Here is a 16,518-nt window from a genome sequence, read left to right as displayed (position 1 = left end):
AGCTCCCAAAAGCCTCCTTTCTGGTTCAGAATAGCTTTCTTCTTTTTTAAGGTTAGTTTTTTGTCACTTATTTTTCGGACAGATGTTTTATGCTTCTTGAGTCGCTTAAACTGTTTGGGGGAAAGAGGTATATTACCTTTTAAAGTATTACAGGCTATCTCGGACAAAGCATTAATTAAATCGTCAGAAGAGGCGTTGATAAGATTTTTCGGCGACAAGAACAGCGGAGTAAGACCTTGAGAGGCTTTAAGTTTCTGCTTATTCTGGCCGACATGCTGACGGAATATGTAACTTTGACTCAGAACACCTTCTTTTATCTTTTCACGGTGTACGACAGGCCAGTCGGGTGGGAACAGACCTGTTCTTAATCGCGTTAGTGGGGTCTGCCTTTAAATCCACTAAGAGATAGCCGTACGGTAGTTTTGTAGCATCTTGAAAGCCTCCAAAAGAACTTAACACGCCTGGATACATTTGACGGGCCAAGGTAGTAATCTGCAATTTGTCCCTGGGGTTTTTAAAAAGAGTAATATAATTGGCGTTAAGATTAATCGTTCGGCTTTTCTTTCCTTGAAAAAATAAATTTTGAACCAAGTAAATGATAGACAGATTCCGATGATGAGTATATTTTGTGAAAGCTTTTTCTATTTCCTGGCTTTCGCTAGCCGCTTCCATCAGATCATCTATAATGACCAAATTTATTTTCTCAGGAGGGAGAAGTTCGTGTCGCATAAAGACTTTGGGAGCCCCTCAATAAATTTTAATTGCTGAAATTTAGCCGACAGCTCGTCGTACATTTTCTGCCAACAACTATAAAACCAAGCGATATTTTGAAAAGGGTGAGACACGACGTGATTCAATGTTCCAATAATTTTTCACATAATAGGATTTACGGAACAAGAGGGTCCAGAGATAATTTTAGCGAAGGGGTGTTGAAGGCGTCAAAATCTCTTTTAGTAGCCATAAGGTCTTGTGTTGTAATCTTTTAGGAGAACCCTCTTGTTATACACCACTCTGAATTTCTTCCTGAGTGGTCTGTTTTCTAAAGTGAAAAGTTTTTATTTCGGGATCTGCTTACGTGAACCAGTAACTCTTGAGTAGGGGCTTCATGAGACGTCACAAAATTCTGAACTAGATTGGTTAGTGACTCGAGGTTTATAATTTTACCGGTTTCGTGATTGATGGTGATACCTTTTACCTTCATACATGTTTTGCCTTGTGCCGTTTTATACCCGTACGTCTTTGGACCGCCTGAAGCAAATTCAGTAATATAATCACCAGGATTTAACTCACTGGTGAGCTCTCCTAAATAGTCACCCAGAGGAGGATTGTACTGACCAGGCTGAGAAGTAAAAATGACCGAGTCGGTGTCGTGGTACAACACCCTTTCTCCCAGACTGTCCAGTAAATCGTACAACTCTAACCGTGCATAGGCCGTGGTGAAAGCAGCAATGACAACATTAACGCTACCAGGTAGGGTATACTTTTCATCGTGTACTTCCATTGTATTTGAGCAATCTATCAGCCGATAAATTCAAAATAAGAAACATTATACTGTTTGGAGAAAATGTATTGCAAGAATTCCTCACCGTCCTTGACTAAGCTAGTAGTGAGATGGAGAGGTTTTTGCCCAAATTTACCCAAAGAGAATTTAAAACAACTTTGAAATCTGCCTCTTGGCTGGATTTCTGGCGATGTTATCGCGTCCAATCGTACACCTTCCTTCTGATAATAATCTAAAATATAGCGATTAGGAAGCTTCATCCGTACACCAGGCAGGATAACCCGAGGCCTCCTGCTTGCCTTTTAGATGAAGCTTGATATAATCTGAGAATAACTCAGAGTACGTTGGGGTAATGCCAAATCTCGTATACTTTTGAAACTTTATACCCTTGTCAATGGCCTTTGCTATTTCCACACTGCACCAAGTACGGTTAAAGCTCTCTCATCCTCTGTGTGACAGTCCACAATCTGAGCTTCTGTCTCCGCGGAGTGCGACAGAGGGTGAACATTAATTTCCACAAAACCTGAGAGGCAGGACTGGAAAATTGAGACCACGTGGAGGATGGGCGGTGGCTTTAATTAATCCAAAATACTGCCCGAGATCCCCAAACTGCTGAAAAATGATAGTGGGGTGACCGACCGGGTACATTTTGTTTTATTCACAAACGGGTACAAGCTAGTGAAATCATAATAGTGAATCTGTTCGCCCCACGCCTTGTGGTACAATTTTATAGGCGTTGAATGCGTCCGCCCGAACAAAGAGTCCTCCCCGGCCATCGAAGCGAAGTTTCAGATGCGGCTTGCCACAGAGGATGAGAGGCAACCGCACTTGCGCAGGTGAATAGAAACCAGCTGACAAAGGGATAAAGTTCAAATATACAATTTGGCATTACCCAACCATCCCCGAGTTATTTTCGTTATCGCTTCACGGCAAGCGGGCCGGTTTATCTCCGGTGTACGATGAGCTTCCCGCGACGAATTTGAAATTTTGAAGGAAGTGGTTGGAAAGCCGAAACATTTTAAAACCAAGCCAGGCGATTTAAATATTTTTAAATTCTTTTGGTAAACTTGCGAAAACCCTCCATCTCACTCTTAGCAGTCCCAAAACGGCGAGGAATTTTGCAATACATTTTCTCCAAACATTAATGGGTTTTTTTTGAAATTTTCGTACGTTGGTGTCAAAACATGAAGTCACCCATGAAAAAATATACCACCGGAGGCAATGTTGTCATTGCCTGCTTTCAACGCCGCAGTTGCAAATATCTTTGGGCAGTCGGGAGAAAGGGGTTCCCAAACCCCTCCGGTCTTTATTCGCCTGGCATACAATCCTCCTCTGGGACAAGACCTACCGTGAAGTAAATCCTGGATTATATTATAATTTCTTCAGGGTTCCAGCGCGGTATAAACGGAAGGAAAACATGTGAAGAAGTAAAAGGTATACCATCAATCCGAAACGAAAATTATAAACCCTCGGTCACCACCCAACTAGTTCAATTTTAGGCGCTCAAAGCTCTCTCAAGAGTTCTGGTTCCGTAACAGATCCGTAATAAAACTTTTCTGAAAACAGACACCAGGAAGAAATTCAGGGGTCGAGGGTTCTCCCAAAGAATAACCGCCTTATGGCTACTAAAAGATTTGCGGCCCAACACCTTGTAAAATTCGGACCTTTGTTCCGTAAACTAGTGAATTTTAAATTCAATACCGCTCGTTCTACCGAAAATATCCTTGGTTTAGTTGTTCGAAAATGACGCTTTTTGCTAAATTTCGATTAAAATTTATTGATAAATCTAAAGTTATGCAAACGACTTCTAGAAAATAATTTGGTCATTATAGATGATCGATGGGAAAGGGGAGCGAGCGAAATGAAATTTTCAAAATATTTAAACGGAATTGTTTATTTCGGTTCAAAAATTTATTTTTCGGAAAAACGCAATAGCCACATTCTCTTAAAACGGGACAATTGAGATTTCCGGTTTAAAAAGTCCGGGCATGTAAGTTCTTTTTGACTTTTAAGATCTAGCAATCGACCTGCCTTTAGTGGACTCAGACCCGCTTCCCGGGAGCGGTCGTTCCACCGACGGCTTGTCGACAACGAAAGATAAGAGGGTTTTGGTGCCATATTCGTCGCATGTCGCCAGTAAGCGAAACAAAGCCTCAAAGGGCCCTTCCTGTTCCGCCTGGTACGCTCTAATTTTATAATTTTGTCGATACCTGATACAAAAGTAATACCTTTTCCCAAAAAGGCTGGCACTCGCCAAAGTGCAAATCTGAGGTTTCCAAAAGAGGCTTTGGGGCCGGCATCGTTTCGCTCAGGCAAAAGGCTCAAATGTTTTCCCGAAAAGCTTTGCAAAGAGGCTCCCGGCGGGCCCGGCTGAACCCGGGCTCGCCGTTGGCTGGGGGCTTCCTCTCGGAGATGACTGAAAAGGGGGAGAGCGCACTGACGCCATTCAAAAAGAAGGGGGGGGGCCCCAATCGGGTCTGGGAATTTGGAAGAGGGCCGTAAATCGTATTGTTTTTTATAAAATGTTATCCTTAACGGAATGATGGGAGTAGTGTTGAAAAACTTTGGGCGGATCAACTGGTGTTGGTTTAGCCAACATGCTGGCGTGGGATGGAAAACATGCGGTTGACTCCTTTTTGTGCCCGTGAACGGGCTCGGTTTCCACCCGCCCCCTGCTCTCAACAGTTTCGACGAAACCGAAAAACTGTGGACAAATTTTTTTTTTGAAAATTTTTATTTACGGTGCTTCTTCGCCATTCAAATTTTTGGTTCGATCTTCGCAAGGACTGATAAACGATCCCGAAGAAGCGAACAAAATTGAGACAAAGTCTTCTGTTCCCCGAATACTTTATTACAGAGGTTGGCTTTCTCGATAAAAGGCGAGACATTTCGACAACTGCTGTCGAAATGAGTTTACGTTTTAAGAAATAAATTTTGAATGAAATGGGATTGGGAACAAAAATCCCTTCCGGTTTGAGGTTCCCGCCGTTTCGGGTTTTGATATTTCACTAAAAATGGCGAAGGCTTTTTTGTGTAACGCCCCCGGTTTCGGTGGGTCGGGACGTGTTTTGTTTGTTATGTTTTAGTGTCATACAGCCGTCTGGTTGTTAATGATTTTCAAAACGCATGATGACGGTCGGGAGGAAGGGCGGAGCAAATTTTTTCGTTTAACTGAAAATGATCGCCGCGGGTGGTTGACTGGGGTTCTTGCGGCTGAACTGATAGGAGCGATCCTTCAAGTAAACCGGATCCAGGTATAATTTCTGTTTCCGCCAAATCGTGAAGGTTTAGGAATCGTCTCTTGACGGCGTTACAGGGTTAAATTTAACCCGAAAGGCCAACAGCCTCCCTGTTTTTAGGGCCCCGAAAAAGGTTGCATCGGATCCCGGGAAACCTTACCCCCGGTGGCTGGCGGAGGCGCGTATTTCCCGGAACTTTTTCAACGGGGGGGTCTTGCGCGCCACCGGGCTTAAGCGTCCTTTTTCAACTTTAATTTCCCCTGCTGCTCTGTGTTTCCGAAAGAGATGTGTGTGCCCCGAAGTTCAACGTCCTGGGTGTAAGGTTTTTAAAAGTTTTGTGGGTCTCAGGTTTTTTTGTGCAACGAGAATGAGATTGCTGAATTGGGGGTTGGTCGTATGAATTGAACTTGGGTTGGCCCGGGGGCATCCGGGAAACAACGTTAGGTGTGGGCAAATTCCCCCGGATTGCCGCATTCATTCCAGGGAGAGGATTCAACGGTATCTTCCCTTCGCTTGAGTTGGGACTCGGGGGCTGGGTGGGACTCACGTATTACATCTCCTGCGGTGAAAGGGACGTAACAGATCGTCGTTGACACCTTTGGGTTTGTGGGCCCAAAATTTTCTTTAGCATTTTTTTCCCCGACGGTGGATGCGCAAAAGGTGGCCGCTGTGGGGCTGGCGTCGTGCGTTTGTTTTTCTGCATCAGCCCCCTCCTGTTTTGGGCTCCCCGCGCCGCCCGTGTCCTTTTTTGCGCGTTATATGGGTTCTGTCAATTTTTCGGAGGCCCCGCCTTCTCACCCCCAAAAACAGGGGATCCAGAGAATCGGTGCCGTACCGCTGGCCGGATTGGTGTCGGGTCCAAAACCCGCATCGGTTCGCGGTTTATGCCCTCCCCGAAAAGGCCGTTTGTTTGCCGTATTTATGTCCTGTCAAATGATTCTTCGCGCGTTTCGTTTGATAGTGATTTGTTTTTTTGTTCTATTGAACACCCTCAAGAGTGTTCCGACTCATGGTCCCTCGCTCGAAAAGAAAAGCGCCTGATTTGGCGGGAGTTGGTCCCGCGGGTGCGCTTTTTCACCGCTGTCCCTTTTTTGTTCATCCTTTCACCGTCCCGAACTTTCCTACGCTTTAACTAAGCAGGGTTTGGAAGGGCAAACAAAGCTGCAACCTGGGGGGGAAAAAGGACCTTTTTTAGGGGGAAAAACCTTTCCTGAAACGGGGAACCCCTTTTGGCTCGGGGGCAGCCGGTTCCCCAGCGCGCGCCGGGGGTGGCTTGGGTTTAATTTTTTATGGGGCCCCTATTTTCAAAGTTTTGGAGTAGTTTAGAGGTGGTCAATTTTGGACGGTCTGCCCCAAACCCCGGGGCTTATGTTGGGTGCGAGGAATTTTAAGCATGGAAAGGCCGTTTTTGAAGATGTCTTAAATTAGGTTCAAGCAAATGGACTTGGGGAAATTTACCTGAGCCACGGTTCTTCAAAGCGACCGGGCCCATGGTTTTAAATGCACGTCACGGTGCTGGCAACCGTCTGGTTGGTTTCGCGTAGCAAGCTATAGCTGACACATGTGTCATGGCGTCTCTGTGATAGAGCAGCTCATATTCTGCATCACATTTCTGGTGTTGGCCAACAGGTTTCGGTGACTCTCGCTGGCAGTTCATATAACGCCTCCCAGGTAAGCATGGCGGGTAGGTGAGCGTGTCATGCCGGTAACGTGAATTTTTTAAACCGGGGCCGCGTATCTTTACGGCGATACGCATAACGATATTTTGTTCGAACTCTAACTCCAAGCCTTCTATCATGTTTCAGATTAGTGTATAGTTGCCAAAGTTCACGCTGAGTGTTAAGCTTGTGTAAAACATGTTCTCGCGTCTGTCTCTCCATTTGTTAAGTGATTTGAAAATGATTGAATGAAGCTCTGGTGTAATTTAATTTTACAGCTGCGAGGGATTAAATAATGACTTGGATATTAGTCCCAGGGTGACATCAACTTGGGAAACAACTGGTTAGTTGAAATCACCTTGCCCGCAGGATTCTTCCCGCAGTACACTTCATTTTCCCTTGGTGAAGGTATTCAATCTAATCTTCCATTTGATGAATTTCTACCTTCTCAGAGAGGCTGTGTGGGACTTAACGTGTCTACTTTAGTTAACGCCGGTAAGGACTGACGATCCAGTTTTGACACTTTCAAATTTTGTTACGGAGCCATTTTTAAAATGTCTCTTTTTGTAAGGGTTTACTCGTTTCTACTTTAGGAAATGCTGCAAATTTAGGATTTTAGTGGGCTGACCCACGGGTGTTTCGTTTCTTAAGATTATCGCTCTTTCCGTTTTCTGGACTCAACTCTGCACTATATAGCCCGGATCCATCTTTAACAATTGCTGATTTGTATGGGTTTCGCATGTCAAACCTTTTGTCAGAGAGCCTTCTAACATCCTCGAATAACCCATCCCACATACATTAACGGGATCAGATCCCGTGTCGTACCTTCCCATTTGGTCATATCGGATCTTAGCCTCAATCTCGAACGAATGCTGACGGGCTATGAACCTATCCGTACAATATGGCAGCTTTTGTTCTGGTCCGCCTTTATTCAATAGTCACTGTGTCAAAATTCGGGCCCGGCATAATGGTTTAGTATTGATGTTTGTCCTATCTTATCCTTAAACCCCTTCGTTAGGTTAGTGATTTCTCTAACTTCTGGAATAACTTCCTACAAATAGTGTAAAATGTGCATTGATGGAAAGAGCCTGGCTAAGTGTCAGAAGATTGCCCATATTCCATACTTAAGTGATTATTTTCTTTCCCCGGTTACCGAGACTCTTGTCCAAAATTTTAAATCTGAATTTCGTGCAGGGTTCTAGAGGAAAACCGTGCAACATGGGCAAGTGGGCAGGTTTGGGTGCAATTCATGTAAAGGTGTGGAATACCTTCAAATGCCCATGGAATGTGTAATGTTTTCCGTAAACGAGAATTCATTATCTGGTTTGTTAGGTATCCACGTTTGGTAGAACTTCTTGAGCCATCCCAAGAACTTTAATTTAAGGGTTTAAAAGCTGTTGGGAAAATTTGGGTTGTTGCTAGGAAATGTCTGAGAACTGTTTGCTAACTTAAAACTTACGGTCATCGTTAACAGAAAATGAAGTTTAAGACCCTCGGTTTTATTACATCTTGGCATGGCTCTTGGTATCCAGTTGTAAATTGGAGCCGTATGATTCTTCCTTTCGCTTTAATTTAACTTTCCTGGCCAGTATTTTTGGATCCCTAACGTCTGTGGACCCAACTTTAATTTTCAGTATTGGGTCGAAAAGGCCACAACCTTCAACCGAGTCTTTCAGATTATCGGGATCCTAGGTAAGTTCAATCTGTAATTATTGAAGTTGTTTGCATAAAGGATGTTTGTTTGACACCTAACCGGTCTCCATCTTTAACTTAAACAAGGCGGGCGGGGTAAGGTCCTGCGTAAAATTTGGGAAATTTCCAGATGGGACTTACCGAAGGGGCCTTTTTTAGTTCGTACTTTGTGCAGTATCTATCAGGCAATTTCCGGTAGGTCCTGGGTTTAAAGTTAATATCCCCAAATTTTTTAAGCTGTAAATCTCCCCGGAGGCCTTTAATTGTTCCAGTGGTGAAATTTTCCCTCTAAGTTTTAGAAAGTCATTGAAAATTCAGGTCTGATCTTGATACGGGGATCAATTCTTGGTGCTCTCTCTTCCAATTTTGGTTAACTCCAATCTTTTTCAATTTTGGGGGGTTCTTTTACCTTATTTGCCCCAAAGTAAAAAACCATTGCTTTTAATACTCAAAACCTTTTGCCCCTCGAAAAGCTGGAATGAAGAGTTTTGGGGCCCGGGTTTTTAAAAATCTTCCGGGTTTTTTCCCCTAAATTTTTTTTTGGGGGGGTTACCTTTAAAAAAAATAGCTTTTTAATTTTTTTTGGCCAGTTTTTTGGGAAAAGTTGTGGACCCAATTTAATTTTTTTAAAGGGGGTTTAAAAGGCCCAAAATTTAAAACCCAGCTTTCTTTTTTAAAGGGCCCCCCAAAATTCGAAAAATTTTTAAAAAGGGGCACCTTCAAAAAAGGTGTTTTTTTAAAACTCCGGGCCTATTTTTTAAACAATGGGGGGCGGGGGGCCCCCCAAATTTTTGTTTAAGAATTTAATTTTCACAAAGGGTTTTTTTATTTTCGGGAAAACTTTTGTTGAAAGGGTATACTTTCAAAATTTTCAAGGTCCTTTTTCCCCAAAAATTTTCCCCTTTTTTTTTAAAAATCCCCGAAAACCCCCCCCCCGGGGCCCTTTAATTTTTGTTTCCGGGGTTAAAAGTTTACCCATTTTTAAAAAGTTTTTAAAAACCCGTTGAAAATCCCCCTGGGGATTTCCTTTTGAGTCGGGGAAAGCTTGAATTTCACTTTATTTTTCCCTTTTACCCTTCCGAACAAAAAATTTCCGTAATGAAAAAAAAATTTTTAAAACCCCAGTTTTAAAATTTTGCAGTAAAAACCCTCTGCTTTGGAGTTTTGGATACTAAATTTTTTTTCTCCCAAAATCCTTCGGGGTTTAGGAAGAAAAGTTTTTGGGGGATAAAAAATACTTTTTCTTTTTTACCCCCAAGGTTTTTCCCAAAATCTTTTAAGCCCCAGGTTTTCCCGGGGTATTAAATTTTTTCAAGTTTATAAGGTAAAAAAAAATGCTTTTAAAAAAAAGGGGGTTTATTTAATTTTCAAAAAAGAAAAAAATTTTAAAACTTTTAAGTAAGGAATTGGTTAAATTTTTATTTTCATCCCCTGAAAACCCCGGGGACCCGGGGGGGAAAAATTTTTAAAAAAAAAGGGGGGGTTTTAAAAATTTTTAAAAATAGCCCAGTTGGAAAGGCCTGTCAATACCTTCCCTAAACATTTTCCACATTACAATTCTGAAAAAAAATGCCTTTAAAAGGGGGGAAAATTTGCATAGATTTTTATGCCAGGTTGAGCCCGGTTTGGGAAAAAATAAAACCCTTAAAACCCCAACCCAAAAAAACCCCGGGGAAAAAAAACATCGAGTCTCGGGGGTCTTGAACCCCTTTACGGGTTTTTTTTTGGGCCCGAGCTTTTAAAAAAAGGGGTTTCAAAATTTTAATTTTTGGGGGGAAACCCGCCTTTGTTAAGCCCATGCCTATAATGTCCGGGGGATGTTTCAGAGTCTTTCAAGTAGCTCCCCCCAGGCCCTTCTTTGTTCAATGTCAGGGCTTCTTCGGGACCCGCCGGTCCCAAGACCAAGGGCCCCAAAAAGTCGTCCACAGTTTTCCGACCTGGCCGTCTATCTCAGGGGCCAGGCTCCCAGAGACCCTCAGGGCATCAGGCATGGGTTTCCCAAGGGGTGTCGAAGTAATTGTGGAGCGGGGAAACTGGGGTTGCAATAGTCGGCCAAGGCATCAGATCCGGCGCCGGTGGTCGAAAGTTAGGAGAGGCGGAGGGTCTGGCTTTTCCCGCCAAAACAACGGCTGCTGCGCTGTCTGCCAGAAACGGCCTGTAGGTGTAGCCGTACTGCGGGAGACGACCGGCCCAGCTAGCACCAGCTTCGGAAGGGTAGTTAGTTGAAGACATCTCGATAAGGTTTTAGGTTAATGTAGACTATGGAAAAGACCTCTGTATTTATCTCCACTCACTTAGGGGGCGGTTGACTCCCAGTTTTCTTCCTCCTCCTCCGAGCATGAATTATTCAACATGCTAAACTCCTCCTCCAATTTTCTTTTAATTCTTTTCATCTGGTCGGATAGTTTTCCTTGATAAATAGCTTCATCAATATTTGGCATAAGAGCTTTAAAAAAACTCCAGTCTTTTATAGAAAAATTAATTTCACTCACTCGATCCTTTATCACATTTTCTTTATCTTCCTCTTCGTGGCCGGCATCGTTATATTCGGGTAGGATAGGCTCCTTCTTGGAAACGGCGACCGTGAGCTGGCCCTCTGCATTTCTTTTACCTCTACCCGGCACAAAGCACAGTTAGAATCGTACCAGACAGAGCTGAAGCGTGGTTCCCGTAACTCCCGTAAGGCCCTGTTGGCTTTCAGTTTCTTAGGAGCGTTCACAAGACCGTCCATTCTGTCTGCTTTTGTGTGTCGTAGCGTTTTCACTAAGTGAGTAGAATTTTATACAAGAACTCTTTCATTTCCTCCCACAGTCGGGGTTGGGAAGGGGTGGAGCGATATGCCTCTCCCTAACCCTATAGGCGGATAGAGAGATAAAGGCGTAACTCGGGGGCGTGAGTATTGTTAATGGGGAGTGATAAGTGTCCGGTTTACGAAAGAACCACCCTAAAAGGCGTGGGTTTAGAGATGATCAAGTATGACGGTGGTCCAACCCCCCCCAGGGGCGGGGTATAGTTCATACTTTTATAGTTTCATATTTACATAAATTATATTTTCATATTTCATATGTACATAAATCATATTTCCATATTTCATATTTTTCATAAATCATATTTGGGGCGGGGCTTAATGTCATCCATCATATTTGGGGGCGGGGCTTAAAGTCATCAATCAAATTCACACCTCTTTTGACACTAACTATCTATATGTACTACTCATACCTATGGAAGCATCGAGGTGTTTAGGAGAGTTTTTAACCAGATTGTTTAATGGAATCTTGAAAAGCGAGAGTGCCTGAGGTATGGAGAAGAAGTGTACTGGTGCCGATATTTAAGAATAAGGGGGATGTGCAGGACTGCAAAAACTACAGAGGAATAAAATTGATGATCCACAGCATGAAGTTATGGGAAACAGTAGTGGAAGCTAGGTTAAGAAGTGAGGTGATGATTAGTGAGCAGCAGTATGGTTTCAGGCCAAGAAAGAGCACCACAGATGCAATGTTTGCTCTGAGGCTGTTGATGGGGGAGTTTAGAGAAGGCCAGAAGGAGTTGCATTGTGTCTTTGTGAACCTGGAGAAAACATATAACAGGGTGCCTCGAGAGGAGCTGTGGTATTGTATGAGGAAGTCAGGAGTGGCAGAGAAGTACGTTAAAGTTGTACCGGATATGTACAAGGGAAGTGTGACAGTGGTGAGGTCTGCGTTAGGGGCGACAGATACATTCAAAGTGGAGGTGGGATTCCATCAGGGATCAGCTTTGAACCCTTTCTTATTTGCAATGGTGATGGACAGGTTGACAGATGAGATTAGACAGGAGTCCCCATGGATTATGATGTTTGCTGTTGACATTGTGATCTGTAGCGATAGTAGGGAGCAGGTTGAGGAGACCCTGGAGAGGTGGAGATATGCCCTAGAGAGGAGAGGAATGAAGGTCAGTAGGAAAAAGACAGAATACATATGCGTAAATCTAAATTTTTACGACAAAAGATTTGTTCAAAGATCAGCAAAAACTGATCTTTTCAGACCCTGCTTTTCAGTGTTTTATAGCATGCAAGGTATAATGGTGTTGTTTGTATTTTGTTTTTTTTTTTTGCAGTGAGCTTCCTGTGGTGTCAACAAAGAGCAGCAAGTCAAGGCTTGATTTACCAGAGAGTCACAGACGATTTGAATATTAGCCTTCATGTTAAAGAAAGTGGAGAAACAAACTGTGAAAAAGGAATCGAAGAAGTCTTCCTGTGCAATTAGAGAAATGGCAAGAAAAGGTACTTTAATGAACTGAGACCTTTTTATTTTGTCCTTGTTTTTGAAACCCTGTTTTCTTACTGTGAGGCAGCAGCACTACCACTGCACCATCATACCACCCCATAATACCAAAGTTAACACTTTAATATAGGACATAAGTTTTCTATGCATCTGGTTATGCAAGAGCATAGTGTAAAAAGGTTTTAAAGCAGTAAAGTAAAACAAAAAAATCTAAATTAGCCAATCCAGTAACATGAAATTGATGATTGGTATCATCAGCCTTAAAAAAACCTGATCGACGCATCCATTATTAAATTAGCTATAGTGAAATATGGTAGGATTACAAAAAAAAACAAACAACTGATGTCTTTGATCTTATGTACAGCATGTAGATCATTGTGTCTAAACAACAAATTCCTGGGAATATAATCATTATGGTGTATATTATTATTTAGAAAATATGCAAAAGATATGAAGGCAAATCAGATTTATTTACAATAACTGAGAATATGCAAAACAATTTATGAAATGTACTTTTTTTTTAAATGTATAATAAAAAAATATTTTTAATGTAATTTTGAAATCTACCTTGGGCAAGTGGAGCATGGATTTTCTAAGGGGCTACTTAGACACTAAGCTTGAGTCTAAAAGAGTTACTACTGCATTACAACACATGTTCAATTTGTACTCACTCCATGGGTGTGACAACTACATTGCAATGTATCTGTCATTTGATTATTATTTATGTCTGATAATTATTATTTCCCATAAGTTATAAAATACATTTTTATATTGGTTTAGCACAAGGTGAACATAATTTCAAATTATAAATTCCATTATAACATCAACTTCCACAGAGGCTAAAGAATGTTTAGTTTCAGGTGTGTTCAATCATGAGAAGAGGTATTTAAGGTGGTCAATTGCAAGTTGAGCTTCCCTTTGACTCTCCTCTGAAGAGTGACAGCATGGGATCCTCAAAGCAATTCTCAAAAGATCTGAAAACAAAGATTGTTCAGTATCATGGTTTAGGGGAAGGCTATAAAAAGCTATCTCAAAGGTTTAAACTGTCAGTTTCAACTGTAAGGAATGTAATCAGGAAATGGAAGGCCACAGGCACAGTTGCTGTTAAACCCAGGTCTGGCAGGCCAAGAAAAATACAGGAGCAGCATATGTGCAGGATTGTGGGAATGGTTACAGACAACCCACAGATCACCTCCAAAGACCTGCAAGAACATTTTCCTGCAGATGGTGTATCTGTACATCGTTCTACAATTCAGTGCAATTTGCACAAAGAACATCTGTATGGCAGGGTGATGAGAAAGAAGCCCTTTCTGCACTCACGCCACAAACGAAGTAGCTTGTTGTATGCAAATGCTCATTTAGACAAGCCAGATTCATTTTGGAATAAAGTGCTTTGGAGTGATGAGTCAAAAATTGGGTTATTTGATCATAACAAAAAGCGCTTTGCTTGGCGGAAGAAGAACACCGCATTCCAAGAAAAAAATCTGCTACCTACTGTGAAATTTAGTGGAAGTCCCATCATGCTGTGGGGCTGTGTGGTTAGTGCAGGGACTGGGGCCCTTGTTAAAGTCGAATGTCAGATGAATTCAGCCTATATCAACAAATTCTTCAGGATAATGTTCAAGCAACAGTCACAATGTTACGCAGGGGTTGGATATTCCAACAAGGCAATGACCCAAAACACAGTTCAAAATCTACAAAGGCATTCATGCAGAGGGAGAAATTTATGCACCTGTCTAATTTTGTTATGATGTATATTGCATATTTTCTGTTAATCCAGCAAACTTAATGTCACTGCTGAAATACTACTGTTTCCATAAGGCATGTCATATATTAAAAGGAAGTTCCTAGTTTGAAAGCTCAGCCAATGATTTAAGAATTCAAAGAATTAAGTGGGGTTCCCAAACTTTTTCATATGACTGTATCCAAAATGATTAACAAGCCACTGTTAAGACCTCCATTCTACATGCTTTGGTATACAGGAGTTGTACTACTGATTGGGTTACATAAAAGGTTACCATGTCAGATCAACTGTGTACTACTTCTCCAGGAGAACAGTTTGTTTAATGTCATCAGCATTATCTTGTGACATTTGTCTTAGATCACTACTATAAACTCACCCATTACATAGATATTATGATTGACAGCAAGGCATATATTAGCAGTAAGTTCAGATGGAGACTGAATTGAATATATCTACTGGTTAGAAAGTTGATAGTTATCTTTCTTCACCAAAATATGTCTTAAAAAATAAATAATATCTATAGTATTTTAACCCGTTATTCCCTAAGGAGTAGTTTGTTTTTTATTATATGACTATTATTAATGCTTATGTAATAGAGGAGCTTCATATGACTGAAGAGTAGTTAGTATAACACTTCAAATTTTTAAAAGAAAGGCTTTATATGATTAAAAAACTTTTACACCGATATTGATCAGTCAGTCAGTCATTGTCCAACCCGCTATATCCTGTCACAGGGTCTGCTGGAGCCAATCCCAGCCAACACAGGGCGCAAGGCAGGAACAAATCCCAGGCAGGGCGCTAGCCCACTGCCGGGCACACACACACACCCACACACCAAGCACACACTGGAGACAATTTAGAATCACCAATGCAACTAACCCACATGTCTTTGGACTGTGCGAGGAAACTGGAGCACCCGGAGGAAACCCACGCAGACACGGGGAGAACATGCAAACTCCTCGCAGGGAGGACCTGGGAAGTAAACCCAGGTCTCCTTACTGCGAGGCAGCAGCGCTACCACTGCACCATATTGCTGCCCTACACCAATATCAAATAAATAAAAAAATTTTGAAAAATTAGTTGTTTTAGGATTTTTTGTTTAAAAAGTTGGATTTTACAATACATAACCAACTCCTTTTTATAAAGCACAACACTGGAATAAATTTCCTTTTGTGCCCCAATCTGTCAGCTATCCCTGAACAAGTACACAATTTGTAATTATGTATGTGTTCTTGTGTACTCATCCAAACTTATTTTCAAAATTATTTTTCATCTCAGTCTTTGAAACAATTTCTGTTTATCACTAGACACAGAGATGCCTTACATTTTATGCAATTGACTAGTGTTTTTATGCCGCCATTTATACATTTTCTTCTGCCTTCTTTTGCAGTTACCCCACAAACATTTAAATTGTATTTATTTATTTGTTGGTTTTTATTTTGTTGTTGTTTTTTTTCTTGTTTTTTAAATCTAGAAAAAACTCAGTACATACGTACATTTTAATACCAACTTTTTCTAGTGCTGCGGTCAATGCCTTTTCTGGTAGTCTTGGACTTTGTGCAGGAAACAGTCCTGGACAGGGCACACACATAAAGCTAAGCCATTCACACAGGTATGGATCAACCTAAACAGCACATTTTTTGCATGCAAGTCAAAAACTGACAAACTTAGAAATAGAGGAGAGAAACAGTGTCATTTGATTGATGTGAGAGGACGAGGAGGTTCCTCACGTGAAACTATAAGCAGCAGTGTGCTGAAACATAACATGATTCAGTGATATCTGACTAAAGATCAGCCCTCAATAAAATTTGCACAGTGTGATTTAGTGACATTTGACCAGGGGAGTAGATTAGGAATCCCCTCGTGAAACTTCGAGCAGCAGCATGGTGTGGTGTGATACAAGTCCATTTGATCAAAGAGTTATTCCCCATGTAAATTTGCACAGCCATTGAAACTAAATCAAAGGGTGGGGAGGTTCTTAATGTAAAAATTTAAGTGAATACAGCATAACAGTACTTCACCAGTATGCTAAGAAGTTGAAACTAGAAGAACACTACTCAGAAAACTAATATAGGGAGAATGTGCAGCAGACAGTTTTCGGTTTGGTAATTGAACCCATAACACTTGAACTGTAAAGCTGCATGCAGTGATACAAGTTACAAGTTATACTAAGCAGTACTTACAAATCAATCATATCTTTGAGTCCTTCGGTAAACACGTTGCTCTCAATAGATTCAAAGCTGTGACTCCTGGTCTTCATATTCTGTAATGCTACATTCTGTAACATTTTTAGGACTTCCTCAATATCCTTTTGTTTGAAGAAAAAGATATTTCCCTAGTACAAACTTTAAGTCTTATTGCACATTATCTAATCTGCAGGCACTCTCAGAGAAGCTTGTGCATACAGATTAGCTGCTGCATACAC

This window comes from Polypterus senegalus, chromosome 3, assembly GCF_016835505.1.
Source record: "Polypterus senegalus isolate Bchr_013 chromosome 3, ASM1683550v1, whole genome shotgun sequence".
In the NCBI taxonomy this organism is placed as follows: Eukaryota; Metazoa; Chordata; class Cladistia; order Polypteriformes; family Polypteridae; genus Polypterus; species Polypterus senegalus.
This window is presented reverse-complemented; position numbering follows the sequence as displayed.